Here is a 14,044-nt window from a genome sequence, read left to right on the forward strand (position 1 = left end):
AATATAGTTTGTTATATGTAATATTATTTATAATAATAATAATACTAACCTAAATGAAATTTTTAATAAATATAATAACTTTATATAAAATTGATAATTTTTGACAAGGTGATAGTTTTAATAAAAATATTAGTAATAATCATATTTATAAATATAATGATAATATTAATAATAATAATAATAATAATAATAATAATAATAATAATAATAATAATAATAATAATAATAATAAAGATAAGTTAATAATTAAACTACCTTTAGGTGCTAAAAAAAATAAATCGCCCTTGCCGAGATTTGAACCCGCGACCTCCTAGTCAAGCCCAACACTCCAAACCATTCATCTATCATATCATTTATGTTATAATTCAATTGCTAATTTTATTTAACCCGTTACTCCCTGTACTCATCATCTTCAATAAAACACTTCGATAGATTTGCAAATCGGGGTCCAAGTTTCTAAGCCTAAACATATAATCCAGTTGGTATAGTCCATTAGTATCCATGGGTGAAGTCTTTAACCGATCCAAAACAAAAAAATTCGTACAGTGAAGTAAAAAAAATAGGGTTTTGATTCTTCCTTGTTACATCATCATAACGTCATTCTCCATTATCGCAATCAAACAGATTACCGACACTTTGATGATCATACTTTGTATAATTAGATAAATAATTAAGTAGGGTCATCTGTATCATCTTCTTTCCTATTATAAATTTTCTTTTATTTTCGTGATATATCTCCTTTCTCAAACATATTCGAACAGGAACAAAAAGAGAGAGAAGAGGACGAGAGAGAGTGGATGGTGTTTGCAGGTTCGACAAAACAGAAAAATATTGCAGGCTATAATAGCTGAAACAGAAAAAAACAAAAGAAGAACCGTAGCAGGTTATGTTGGGGTTCGAAGGTGAGGTGAAGTAGAAACAGAAGGAATCCAACAGTAGTAGTTGTTCATATTTTCATGTTGGTTTGAGCAGGTTGTAGGTGTCGGTAATTAATAGCGAATGAGCAGTAGTTCAGCAGGTATATCAACAACGAATTCATGGTGGAGTTGATGGTTTACGGTTGGTTTCACGATGGTTACATGGTGATCTTGGGGTTGGTTTTAATGTTACAACTACAACTCAATTGATGGGGTTTTCAGTTATTTGACAGAAATAAAAATAGAAAGAAATAAAAGAGAAACACAATAAGGGTGCAAGGTATTTGGCCGGTGGTGGTGGTGTGTGGGTTGGTCCGGTTTGCATTTGAACAGAAGGACGAATGTAAATAACAGCAACCTTGTTAGAGTAATCATAGTGGCAGTGATTTATTATGATAATTGGGAAATAGCAAGTAATCATATAATTCAAGTAATAGTAGTTCTGCGTGAGTGATAACAGTGATTGTTGAAAACCGAATCAAGAGAGAGATTGGAATAATGGTGTAAGGAGCTTGTAGGGTTTATCATTGATGCGGTGGGAGTGAGTTGTGGTTGATTGTTGTCATGGTTGGAACATAAAAGAAAAACGCAGCAGTGGTATCACAATGATGGTGAGTTTCGGGTTGGTGATTCTCAATGAATATGGTGGTTTGATTATCACAGAAAACGCAAGTAAGAGAGAGAGCAAAGAGAGAGAGAGAGAGAGAGATGGTTCACGATGGTTGTAGACTTGTAGTCGTGGTTGATGTTAGTGGAAGGTGAAGGTGGTTGTTGTTGTAATTGAAGACGGGGTTAATGGTTGTAGTGTTTTCGAGGGTGATGGTGTATTAGAAGACTGCCGATTCAAAAGAGAAGAAGAAGTTGGTGTTTATGTGTTGGCTTGGTGATGGTTGCCGAAGTCATAAAAGAAGAAGAAGAAGGATGAAATGGGTGTCGGTTGTGATGACTTAGAAGAGGAATATGGGTTTATAACTTTTGCTCACTGAATGAACACACATATATATAATATGCATAACATAGAAATTAAATGATTGATTGTAGTGGATAGAAAGGATTAGTTATTATAGTAATGGCATTGTGAGAGACAAGGAAAAATCACGGATTAAACAGAAGTCAGGAAAAATATAGAAAGGAGAAATTGATGTGTAACATATTCTGTTTTATTCGTTTAATTTTTATTTTGTGTTATTTGTATTATTAAATACAATAATACTGATTTATATAATGTAGCTGTATATATCAGTATATATATATATATATATATATATATATATATATATATATATATATATATATATATATATATATATATATCTGTATTTATTTTTCATTACTACTAATTATAATAATAATGATATTAATAATGATAACAATAATATTAAAAATAATAATAATATGACAAATTAAGTGTATCGAATTTTATATCTATATATTATGTTAAAATGATAATATTCATAATAATGATACTAACATTAACATTAATATTTATTTATAACAATAATTTCATTCAATCGATTAATAAAATTTGTTATATAAATATATTTATATATATATATATATATACATATCTATTTACAAATAGTTGTTCGTGAATCGTCCATAGCACTCGAAGGTCAATTGAATATATGAAACAGTTCAAAATTTTTGAGACTCAACCTAACAGATATCTCTTATCGTGCCAAGACTATGAAATTGTATCGAGAGTTTGGTTTAAAATTAGTCAAAATTTTTTTCGGATCGTTACAATAAGTAAGTGTACTGAAGAGGACAAAGTTAAGTACGCTACGCATACCTTCACAGGTACTACGTTAATGTGGTGGAACACCTATCTTGAATAAGTAGGGTAAAATGCTGCTTACGCACTACCGTGGTCGGCATTCAAATAATTGATGAACGAGCAGTACCGTCCTAGAAACGAAGTCAATAAGCTCAAGGTAGAGCTTAGAGAGTTACGAACACAAGGGTTCGACATTACCACATATGAATGACGATTCACAGAGTTGTGCCTATTATGTCCAGAAACGTTCGAAGATGAAGAAGAGAAGATTGACGCATTTATAAAAGGGTTACCAGTAAGGATTCAAGAAGATGTGAGTTCACACGAGCCCGCTTCCATACAAAAGGCAAGTCGAATGGCTCATAAACCCATAAATCAGATTGAGGGAAGAATTAAAGAGCAGGCGGCTGAAGAAGCCAACACGAAACGACTCAAGAGAAAGTGGGAAGAAACCAGTGACAAGGGTCACCAATACAACAACAACAACAACAATTACAACCACAACCGCAACAACAATCGCAACAATAACCGCAATCTCAACAATAACTACAACAAACGTCCCAACAACAACAACTACAACAACCATTCCAACAACAATAACAATCCCAACAACAACCTCAATAACAACAACGACAACAAAAACCAAAAATGCCAAAGGTGTGAAGAGTACCACCAGAATGGGTTCTGCACGACATTTTGCACCAAGTGTAAAAGAACTGACCATGGTGTGAAAAAGTGTGAGGTCTACGGTGAAAGGACCCATCCTAATCCATCTGGATGAAGTCACCAACATCTGGTTCCATCGCGATGATCGACTCCAAATAATGTCTTTAAAATGAGCAAATGCACAGCGGAATGTTTCTTTCATACCAGAGAATAAACATGCTTTCAAGTGTCAACCAAAAGGTTGGTGAATTCATTAGTTTAGCATAAATAATCATTTAATAGACCACAAAATTTCAAATTTCCATTTCTCATAAACATACGTCCCATGCATAGAGACAAAAATATCATTCATATGGATTGAACACCTGGTAACCGACATTCACAATATGTATATAAGAATATCCCCATCATTCCGGGATCCTCCATCGCACATGATATAAATTTCGAAGTACTAAAGCATCCGGTACTTTGGATGGGGCTTGTTGGGGCTCGATAGATCTATCTTTAGAGTTCGCGTCAATTAGGGTGTCTGTTCCCTAATTCTTAGATTACCAGACTTAATAAAAAGGGGCATATTCGATTTCGATAATTCAACCATAGAATGTAGTTTCATTTACTCGTGTCTATTTCGTAAAACAGTTATAAAAGCAACGCATGTATTCTCAGCCCAAAAATATAAAGGGTAAAAAGGCAAATGAAACTCATGCATATAAATATTGTAAAACAGTTAATAAAGTATTTACATGTATTCTCAGCCCAAAAACGTAAAGAGTAAAAAGGGTAAATGAAACTCACCTAATGTATTTTGTAGTAAAAATACATATAACGATAATGAACAAAGGTAGGGTTGGCCTCGGATTCACGAACCTATATCAAGTATATATATTAACACATATAATCACATAATTTCTCCTACATAATATTTATACATTAAGTGTTGTGGTTATATAAATATATATACTTTATTTATATTTTCGGTTATATTTTATATATAGTTATTTTGTAAATAATCAATGTTCATACATATAGTTATATTACAATATATATATTTGTAGTTGGTATTATATCAAAAATAGTAATTTGTTATATGTAATATTTATATAATAATGTTTTAAGTAATAATAAAAGTAATGTGAATACTAATAATAATAATAAATTGTATTGTTTTTATAATAATAATAATAATAATAATAATAATAACAATAATAATAATAATAATAATAATAATAATAATAATAATAATAATAATAATAATAATAATAATAATAATAATAATAATAATAAGATTTATACCCTCATAATCAATATCGTATATCGTCATCGTTATCATTATTGAACCCATGTCCATCGTCATCAATATCCATGAAATCATCAACATCTATAAATTATGTATCATCTATTATCCTTAAACCCTCCCGGATCATTATCATGATCATAACCTAATCGTCATCTCAACCTAATCATCCTCTCGTTTTATCATATGATCATCATACTAATCTTTATTATTCCTTATGATTGTTAACATTAACATTACACCACCATCATCGTTGTTATCACCCTAGCATAATCTTCATCATTTTTCACCAACCCTCAACAGAAAACAAGTAGCGTTTACCTCAGTTGAAAAACATTGGTCCGGCCCACAAAAGGAATAACATGATCACGGCCCAGGATGAAAATAGGTTACGGTGGCCCAACAAACAAACAAAGACAGCCCAACTATAAAGTAAAGGTTCTCGGGTCCGAATAAAAAAAATACTCCGTAATATTGTAATCTGAATGGGGGTTTTAAAATGGAAACAGAAAAGCAGATGTCGAGGGAAAAATAATAGGAAACAGATAAGTGGGTAGCAGGAGCAGTTCACAACTTTATTCATCATCATAATCTCGTTATTTTCATGTATTTTCCATCTTCACGTCATTATCAACAAAACGTCCCAACTAGTACACTTGGTCGGCCATCTAGTCCTTTATTTGTATATTGAAATTGGCCCTACTAGTACTTATCCACTAACAAGGCATCTACTCAACAGATCACTTTTTCCATTTAACAGAAAATAGAAAAGTTTAGCTGTAGTAGCAGCTTAACACAAATGTTTGGTTGTTGAATAATAGTAAGGAGAAACAGAAACAAGATAAATCGTGTGTAGCAATTTAAAAAGGTTTTGGTATAAATTAAATGGGTTGTGGTTGTCGAGCGGTTGAAGAAGGTAAACACCCAGGTGGTGGTCGTTAATGAGGAGAGGTGGTGTTCGAACAAGAAAACAGACTCACGATGATACATGGTGGTTGTTTTGTGATCTTCAAACAGAGAAAAAAAGATATAAACGTTTGGCGATGGTGGTGATGGAATAGTTGAGGTGGTGACTGGAGATGGTGGCAAAAATGATATAATGAAGGTGGTTTTGATGTGGGTTTGATTCGAACCCAAATGTAAACGAAGGATGATGGTGATAGATGGGGTTAGTCACTCATTAGGAACAAGTTAGATTATCATTGTGATAATGGAACGTACATGCATCTATATGTATATTACTAGTGGGTTTGAGGTGTAAGTGATGAAAGTAATGAAGGTTTCAAGGTGTTGTGGTTATGGTGTGGTGAATTGGGTGATTGTTCATGTGTGCAGAAAGTTGACGGGTGATGGATTGTAGTGAACCGAAGGCAAAAAATGTTTCAAATAGTACGTGGGTCGAAACAACCGTGGTTTTATTGGGTGTCTTACGATGGGTTCATGATGGCTAAATGATCCGGTGAACCGTAACCCATTCTGAGAAAACAAAGGAAAAAGGGGACGTGGTTTAGGATTTTTTGTTTGGCAAGGAATGAATGTGTTTTTGTATGAGTTTTTAATAAACACAAACTCTCACAACATAAGATGGGGGAAACAACAACTCGTGTACAGAATATATAAACAACAAATTGCATCACTTTATTTTTATAAATTATATTATAATTATATTATAATTATAAATAAGACTAAAGTATCAAGACTACCCAGCTTTCCCACTCACTATAAAATATAAATAAGTAAATGAACAAAAACAGTAGGCAAATCAATAATATTAATAATATGCAAATGATTTCAACAATTCAACAGTTAGCAGCCAAAGCTTTGTCTTATTATCAATCACGGAGTGTTATATCGTTGTTCATTGCTAAACTATTAAAATATAAAAGTGTTCTTAAAAAAAATCCCAAATTTCTAGATTAAATATAATTAATTATTTCACTCATTAACTGTTTGAAACCTGATCAAAAAGGTTCGATAAATAATTATTTTCTGTTCCAATTTATATGTACGGAGTACTAATATTCAAACTTAAAAAGGTAAAAATATATTTAACAAATCTAAGATCTTCGAAATCAATTTACAGTTCAACTTTTATTTCAATCCTTCATGAACAAGTACTATATCTATATTAAAACTAACAAAACGTCAACCGAGTGTTACTGACGTTTACTAATTAAGCTCGAAATCATTTATTTTTAATATATTCACGTTCTATATATAAACAGTTTAAAAAAAAAACAAGTTTAATTACTAAAACAAATATATTATATATTTTTAGACAAATAGATTTAATATAACTTTATATATTTACAAGTAATATTTATATACATAATTATATATATTTATATATTTATAAATATAGTTTCCATTACATCGCATATTATTTTACATATTTAATTCTAACAGTTTAATCATATTTTATTTCAATAATATCTATATGCATCTATTTATATAGTTGTTCGTGAATCATCGGGAATAGTCGAAGGGTAATTGATTACATGAACATAATTCAAAGTTTTTGAAAAACATCAACATTACAGACTTTGTTATCGTGTCAAAACTATATAAAGATTAAGTTTAAATTTGGTCGGAAATTCCCGGGTCATCACAGTACCTACCCGTTAAAGAAATTTCGTCCCGAAATTTGAGTGAGGTGGTCATGGCTAACAATAAAAAATATTTTCATGACGCATATGAGTTGATAAATAGAGTTTTATCTTTATTGAGTAATATGGATAAAACAATTCGATTATTCGAAGAGCACGAATGAAGCTATCATAAAAGAGTGAAATGAGAAATAAAGATTCATCTTGACTTTTGATGTAGTCACTGTTGAATTTAGAAAATAAGATGCGTCTTAACTTTTGATGTTGTCTTGGTTGAATTCCAGAATTTAAGGGATTTAAAGAAAATCTTCGAAATCTAAAAGATTTGATTCTTCAGCGAATAAGGAAATTAAGATCTCTGATATTAAATGTGATCATCTGCCTCGATTGTTCTGTCGAATATTTCCATTATAAATTTACTTCTTCCGTTTTATTATTCTCGCCATCCCTATACTTTCTTCCTTAATCCATACTTCTAAAGCTTGTAAAAAAATGCTTAATCTAGTTCTGATCCTTGTCCTTATCCTAACTATCGCAACAATCATTCTTCTTTCCAACTTCCACCGGAGGAATCTGTTTTCTTCTACTTCGCCCTTGGAGTTATAATATTTTTAATTCTCCCGTGTCTTTATGTTGCGATAAACATTGATATACACGGTTTGTAATTTATGTGTTGTTATTGAGCTTTATATTCTCCCTTATATTTCAAAGCTCTATGTTTTTGTTTTCTCTTCTCGACTTCAAGTCAAGCGAATAATGGTCCAGAATTTGTAGATATAGAGTTTCGAATAATTATAATGTTCTAAGCAGGAAGGAACATGATAGCACGATTTGATTTTTAAATTTATCAACATCACGGAAGATAGAACCATCAAGAATACATATTCTTAATTTGTTCAGGAGTTAGGTAGAATGAAAGAGTTATGTAACATGGCACATGATGACGTTATGATCTGTGAATCATCACGTTTTATTAGAAACTCAGCATGACTTACTGTAATATAATCACGTTGATCAAGTGTCATTATATTATACTAACTCATGCATCAGTTCCCAACATTACTTCAATAACATTCATATTTTAAGCTCGAAAGTTTACAGAATATAGAAACTAACAGTTTCTATATGATGTAACACTGATAGCACAAAGACATTAATGATTTCAGATAAGAATAGTTATGAAATTATCTTCAGAAATATGGAAGATATTTATAATGAAAGATACTATGATATCTTGGAATTTCTAATATCAAAGGATGGTGAAGAAAATTTGTCTGCAAGAGTTTGGAGTCAGAAGCAAGGTATTCACTAAAGATTTCAGCAGACATTGAATCTTTTGGATTCTTTGAAGTCAAACTTATTCTTTGTGATTTGTCCACAGCTTCCTTCATAGTTTCGCATAATCCGCTTTTCGGTACTAAATTTTCTATTGAATGTTTCCAATATAATGATACACAGGAAGCACGAGGAGGTATATAATTTCGGACGAGAATATTTATGATAATATCCTCAAAAATATCGAAGATATTGATGATGATATTTTGGAATTTCTAAGTTCGATGGTTGATGGAGAAATATTTTCCGCAAGATTATAACATGACTTCGGAGCAAGATATTCTCTAAAGATTTCAATGGATCCAGGATTACCTGAATCCTTTGAATATAGGGTTTGATCCTTGTATTTGTCTTTGGTCTCCTTCATGGTTAACTCTATCCGTTTTCCAGTTCCAACGTTTCTGAGCTTTTCCAACATATTATTCTCTATCATCAAACTTTCGACGATTAAGGTCGTTTATGGGTATCTATAGTTTCTGCTGCTTCATTCAGCCTTTTTTTCAAAGTTCAATGTATTAATTCGTAGGCTGAGTGCTTTTCAAAATTTCAGAATGGAAGATCATTATTATAAAAGATAAATGTTATACATATAACTGTTGATGTAGACATGCTGTGAGTTTTCAAAGTACTGATTGTCGATTCCTCTACATTTACTGCTACCAAATCTGAATCATTAGTTATCGATCCGAGGTGATTTCAAGAGAATTGTGTTTTTAGATGATTAAACGCTGACGGTAATATGGTGGAATATAAAAGGTTCCCTGGTAACAATAAAAGAACATACATATAATTCAAGGTGATAATAAGGTTGTTTCGAACGAAAAGTCGAAGTTGATTTGCTGAAGCTGTGACAAAATTTGCTACCTTGAAAAGGGATCGCAAAGTTATTTTTGCTAATAAATGCCAAAGGATCTGACGCGGTTATGTGTTAAACTTTTACTCAGTTGCCTAGAGTTTCTCAGGTGCATAACTATATGCACAAATCTTTCCTTCCGTAGATGAAGTGCGGTTGATTCATCCTATCGATTGAGGTGTTTTCAAGAATTATAAAAGTTTGAATGCAGAATGGAATCGTCAAGGTACAATTAAGGTTTAAGATGAAATCAAGTGGCAACTTGAAGAATTTTTTAGTTTCATAAATTATAATTAATATTTTAATTCATTTTAATTGTCCAATATTGATAGTCCTCAGTTGATAGTCCACAGTTAACAATTCAATAATTCATATATAATTATATATATAATATTCGAATTAATACGTATCGTGATCCGTATACATCTCAGACTCGATCACAACTCAAACTATATATATTATTGTAGAATCAACCTCAACCCAGTATAGAGAACTCGATCATTACTGCATATAGAGTGTCTATGGTGATTCCAAATAATATATATAGATGCGTCGATATGATATGTCAAAACCTTGTATACGTGTCCCGATATTTAAAGTGCGTAAAAATAAATAACATAAATTACATGACGATAAATAAAATTGCGAAAAATGTAAATTGCGATAAATAAAATATAATCAGTTAGTTAGGAACAATTAGCTAAGAACAGTTAGCGTGGATTCTTAACAAAATTCCTCATAGTTAATTTGTTTGTTTCTAACAATTTTTATTGTGTCAATTATTTTCTCCTTTATGCCACTTGTTGGATTCTGATAAATCAAAATCCAAATATGAAATTGGATGAATATGGTTATTCTGTGGTGATCGGATTCGTATATCTGTGGATGTAAGTAGAATAGTAAATTATCGTTGAATCAGATTCAAAGAATGTACATTGTAACTTATTAATGTGAATTATAATATTCCTCGGGTATTACCTACCCGTTAAAATATTTTCACCATTAACAGTTTGTACAAGAGAATTTTTAATTACGATCTTTATGAAAACATATATACATATATATTTTCTTCATAAGTATTAATGGATTTAATGAGTTAATATGATATTAAACTCATTTGCTTTTCGGTTCGAACTAGAATAAATAATCTCTAAAACTTTAGAGATTACATATTCGTCTTGTCGAACGAAGATAAATGAGGTAGAATGATTCGCAGATTGATGATTATGCTTGAGGTACAGATTGTGATGTTGAGACGTGTGATGCGGATGTTGTTGTTGGTGGTAATGGTACTATTGATGCTGGTGTCATTGTTGAAGCTGGTACATTTTGCACCATATTCTCCGAATTGATTTTTCGATCGCGAAGTTCATTGACTTATTATTCCAGGATGATTGTCGGTCAGAATGAGCGGATGAATAAGGTTTAGAATTGTGGATAGAATATAATCTTGTCGAGTTACCCTGGAAATGAGACTGAAAATGGTGTCTCGAACAGGTTCGCCGGTAAACGCTTTAGGTTCATTGTCAAGAGGTGAATTCGGTTGGTGGAAGGGATCGCCTTCTTCGTGTCTCCATTGTTTAAGTCGAATACGAACTCATCAAATGAATTTACGGATGACTGATTGATGGATTCATTCCAGTGACACCGCTTTCGGAATTTATGTGAATATCCATGTCGGATTAGCTGTCGGAATAACTATCGGAATAGCTATCGAAATCTGTGGGACTCGAACTGGTTGAGGGATTAATCCCGTACAATCATGTGAAGGATTTTCGATAAGAATTAGATTATAGGATGTAGATTAGTACCCTGCAATACATAATTTACATATGCATATATAATACTAAAATCTCATAAGTTACGGAGGAATCTACAGAAAATGTAAGGCAAAGATTACAATAACAGATACGCTAAGATATAAATTAGCAGATATGCTAAGATATGAATTTTGTCCATACACTAATCATGTAATCAATGCAGTAAATGTGTCTAGACTAAGAATGATAAGCAAGTGATTTTTGACACGAAGTGATAAGCAAAACTTTTGACATGCAGACACGGTCGAAGTCCAGACTCACTAATGCATCCTAACGACTTATTAGTTAGACACACTATTGCAGACCTGGTTCGCTAAGACCACCGCTCTGATACCAACTGAAAGGACCCGTCCTAATCCATCTGGACGAAGTCACCAACATCTGGTTCCATCGCGATGATCGACTCCAAATAATGTCTTTAAAATGAGCAAATGCACAGCGGAATGTTTCTTTCATACCTGAGAATAAACATGCTTTCAAGTGTCAACCAAAAGGTTGGTGAATTCATTAGTTTAGCATAAATAATCATTTAATAGACCACAAGATTTCAAATTTCCATTTCTCATAAACATACGTCCCATGCATAGAGACAAAAATATCATTCATATGGATTGAACACCTGGTAACTGACATTCACAATATGTATATAAGAATATCCCCATCATTCCGGGATCCTCCATCGCACATGATATAAATTTCGAAGTACTAAAGCATCCGGTACTTTGGATGGGGCTTGTTGGGGCCCGATAGATCTATCTTTAGAGTTCGCGTCAATTAGGGTGTCTGTTCCCTAATTCTTAGATTACCAGACTTAATAAAAAGAGGCATATTCGATTTCGATAATTCAACCATAGAATGTAGTTTCATTTACTCGTGTCTATTTCGTAAAACAGTTATAAAAGCAACGCATGTATTCTCAGCCCAAAAATATAAAGGGTAAAAAGGCAAATGAAACTCACGCATATAAATATTGTAAAACAGTTAATAAAGTATTTGCATGTATTCTCAGCCCAAAAACGTAAAGAGTAAAAAGGGTAAATGAAACTCACCTAATGTATTTTGTAGTAAAAATACATATAACGATAATGAACAAAGGTAGGGTTGGCCTCGGATTCACGAACCTATATCAAGTATATATATTAACACATATAATCACATAATTTCTCCTACATAATATTTATACATTAAGTGTTGTGGTTATATAAATATATATACTTTATTTATATTTTCGGTTATATTTTATATATAGTTATTTTGTAAATAATCAATGTTCATACATATAGTTATATTACAATATATATATTTGTAGTTGGTATTATATCAAAAATAGTAATTTGTTATATGTAATATTTATATAATAATGTTTTAAGTAATAATAAAAGTAATGTTAATACTAATAATAATAATAAATTGTATTGTTTTTATAATAATAATAATAATAATAATAATAATAATAATAATAATAATAATAATAATAATAATAATAATAATAATAATAATAATAATAAAAAGATTTATACCCTCATAATCAATATCGTATATCGTCATCGTTATCATTATTGAACCCATGTCCATCGTCATCAATATCCATGAAATCATCAACATCTATAAATCATGTATCATCTATTATCCTTAAACCCACCCGGATCATTATCATGATCATAACCTAATCGTCATCTCAACCTAATCATCCTCTCGTTTTATCATATGATCATCATACTAATCTTTATTGTTCTTTATGATTGTTAACATTAACATTACACCACCATCGTCGTTGTTATCACCCTAGCATAATCTTCATCATTTTTCACCAACCCTCGACAGAAAACAAGTAGCGTTTACCTCAGTTGAAAAACATTGGTCCGACCCACAATAGGAATAACATGATCACGGCCCAGGATGAAAATAGGTTACGGTGGCCCAACAAACAAACAAAGACAGCCCAACTATAAAGTAAAGGTTCTCGGGTCCGAATAAAAAAAAATACTCCGTAATATTGTAATCTGAATGGGGGTTTTAAAATGGAAACAGAAAAGCCGATGTCGAGGGAAAAATAATAGGAAACAGATAAGTGGGTAGCAGGAGCAGTTCACAACTTTATTCATCATCATAATCTCGTTATTTTCATGTATTTTCCATCTTCACGTCATTATCAACAAAACGTCCCAACTAGTACACTTGGTCGGCCATCTAGTCCTTTATTTGTATATTGAAATTGGCCCTACTAGTACTTATCCACTAACAAGGCATCTACTCAACAGATCACTTTTTCCATTTAACAGAAAATAGAAAAGTTTAGCTGTAGTAGCAGCTTAACAAAAATGTTTAGTTGTTGAATAATAGTAAGGAGAAACAGAAACAAGATAAATCGTATGTAGCAATTTAAAAAGGTTTTGGTATAAATTAAATGGGTTGTGGTTGTCGAGCGGTTGAAGAAGGTAAACACCCAGGTGGTGGTCGTTAATGAGGAGAGGTGGTGTTCGAACAAGAAAACAGACTCACGATGATACATGGTGGTTGTTTTGTGATCTTCAAACAGAGAAAAAAAGATATAAACGTTTGGCGATGGTGGTGATGGAATAGTTGAGGTGGTGACCGGAGATGGTGGCGAAAATGATATAATGAAGGTGGTTTTGATGTGGGTTTGATTCGAACCAGAATGTAAACGAAGGATGATGGTGATAGATGGGGTTAGTCACTCATTAGGAACAAGTTAAATTATCATTGTGATAATGGAACGTACATGCATCTATATGTATATTACTAGTGGGTTTGA

Source organism: Rutidosis leptorrhynchoides, chromosome 6 (assembly GCF_046630445.1).
Source record: "Rutidosis leptorrhynchoides isolate AG116_Rl617_1_P2 chromosome 6, CSIRO_AGI_Rlap_v1, whole genome shotgun sequence".
Taxonomy (NCBI): domain Eukaryota; kingdom Viridiplantae; phylum Streptophyta; class Magnoliopsida; order Asterales; family Asteraceae; genus Rutidosis; species Rutidosis leptorrhynchoides.